Here is a 2,500-nt window from a genome sequence, read left to right on the forward strand (position 1 = left end):
AGCACAGCCTGGCGCAAAATCGCCACACAGCATGTCGCAGCATCACGACACAGCATGACACGCGATCACGACACAGTGTAAGACACCAGACGACACTACTATGCACGAGTATGATATCTAATCCCGTCCCCCCACCTTTACACCCCCCCAGTCTCCTAGGTCCTATCCACCCCCTCCCCCTCCCCTTCCCCCTCCCCGGTTCCATTCAACAGTCACCTCGCCATCCCAACTTATCTTAAACTTTCTTTAATGGGAAAACTTTTGATGGAATCCCCAAAGTTGCCAAATGTCTTGCGCATAAAAAGCCTTTCTCTCTCTCTCTCTCTCTCTCTCTCTCTCTCTCTTACTTTCTCTCTCTCTCTTTCTCTCGCTCTCACTCACTCTCCATTTCTTTCTCTCCCTTCGTTCTCTCTAGCATTCTCTCTCCATCTCTCTATCTTTCCCTTTCTCTACTCCTCCCTCAAATTCTCTTTCTCCCACACTCCCACTCCCTCTACCCCTCCTTCTATCTATCTCATCTATCTATCTTTCCTCCCCCTCCTCTTCTTATCTCCCTCCCTCCCTTCCCTCTTCCCCCTTCCTCCCCTCCTCTTCTTATCTCCCTCCTTCCCTTCCTCCTTGCCCCTCCTCTCCCTATCTCCCTCCCTCCCTTCCCCCCCTTCCCGACCCTGCCCCTAACACCTCCCCCTCCCCTCCTTCCCTCCCCCATCGCACAAAAGCCGTCGAGACGCCAACTTTTCAGGGGTCGGTTTCTTGGAAGATGTTTAGATGCTTAGAACTCTCTCGTCGCTGCGTCACTGATTGAGGGAGGGGGGGGGGTCGAGAAAAAGCAGCAGGAGGAGGAGGAGGAGGAGGAGGAAGAGGAGGAGGAGGAAGAGGGAGGAGGAAGAGGAGGAGGAGGAAGAGGGGGAGGAGGAAGAGGAGGAGAGGAAGAGGAGAAGGAGGAAGAAGAGGAGGATAGAGGAGGAGGAGAAGGAGAAGGAGGAGGAGGAGGAAGGGACTGGGTGTGGAAAGGTTTTTCTTGTTCTCGGTATAGCGTGGTGAGTGTGGTGATGTCTGTCTGTTTGCTTGGAGAAGTCTTTTTGTTTGATGGATGGAGAAGGGTAAGGAGAGAGGGAGTGAGGGAGGGAGAGAGGGAGAGAGGGAGGGAGGGAGGGAGGGAGGGAGGGAGAGGAGGGAAAGGAGGGAGGAAGGGAGGAAAGGAGAGAGGCAAAGAAGTAAGAGAGGGAGGAAAGGAGAGAGGCAAGGAAGGGAGGGAGGAAGGAAAGGGAAGAAGAGAAAGGACCTCATGAGACTAGAAGCTAAATCTAATATAGTATCGACAGTGCAAACGAGGAACAAACATAATCACCAAACTATATTACATCCGTTACGCAACCCCACGACCCTTCTTCTCCCTCGCCCAACGCTAAACACAAACCTGATACTCCCGACCCCCTACTGTAGCCACTTTTCTTCGTTGCATTACGAGAGAAATATGGGATACACGCCTCACCCCCCCCCCTTTCCCTTCCCCCCCCCCCCTTTCCACTCTTCCTCCTATCCCTTTCCTCCCCTCCTCCCCGTTCCTCTCCCCTCTTCCATTCTCTTCCTCATTCCTCTTATCCTCCCCCCTCTACCATTCTCCTCCTTGCCCTCTCCCTTTCCCCTTCCCCGCTCTCTCATCCTTCCCTTCCCCCTTCCCCCATGTCTCTCCCCTTTCCCCTCTGCTCCACCCCTCTCCCTCGGGGCCAGAAATAGGGATGAGGTCAGGACGCGTGCTAAAAAGTTTCCACGGCGGAGTTTTGATCTTGCGAGCTGTTGTGCTGAGAGCGACCTTGGCCTTGGCGTCAGTGGTGCGGGCGGCGGGCGGCGGGCGGCGGGCGGCGGGCGGGCGGCACGTCTTCACGCCCGTCCGTTTCCTCCTTTCGTCTCCCCCGTCTCTTACGTTCCTTTCTCCTTTTTCTACGGCTTATTTCTGTTCTTACTTCTCCTTCTCCTTCTTCCTTCACCATCATCTCCATCACCTCTTCTTCTTCTTCTTCTTCTTCTTCTTCTTCTGTCACTTCCTCTCCCTATTCGTCTTCTTCATCTCCTTTCGCATTCTTTTTCTTGTCCTTATTCTCGGTCTCCTCCCCTACTTTCTTTCTTCTTTTCTCCTCCACCATCTTCCCATTTCCACTTCCTCTCCGCAAACCAACCTAGCAAGACATCTATCAAACCCAAATCATGAATTGAATCGCCCGCCCGCCCACATCTGATCACGAGAAGCCGCCCATAAAGCCAAACGCCCGCGCCCACGAATTCACGGAAGCGGCGCCCTACGTCACCCCCAAAGCGGAAAGTGCCATGATGCCGCGAGATAGCCCCGGCCGCGAGGATTTTACTGGCACTTCGGCATGGCACCAGATTTCGCTCTGGCTACATGGCAATGCTCTTTCCATGCATTTCAGTCTTGGCGTATTTTTTATTGTGATTATTTTTCTTGCTATATACACACATTTTTTTTGTTTTGTTTTTG

At 53.2% G+C, this 2,500-nt stretch overlaps 1 protein-coding gene across 1 annotated transcript in view; it reads right to left on the reverse strand.

Moving 5' to 3' along the window:
* Positions 1 to 2,500, reverse strand: part of LOC119572306 (PH domain-containing protein DDB_G0287875-like) — a gene marked incomplete at its 3' end in the record, with an annotated part of 62,686 nt that overhangs the window by 42,346 nt on the left and 17,840 nt on the right.

The sequence above is a fragment of the Penaeus monodon genome, chromosome 4 (genome assembly GCF_015228065.2).
Source record: "Penaeus monodon isolate SGIC_2016 chromosome 4, NSTDA_Pmon_1, whole genome shotgun sequence".
Lineage (NCBI taxonomy): Eukaryota > Metazoa > Arthropoda > Malacostraca > Decapoda > Penaeidae > Penaeus > Penaeus monodon.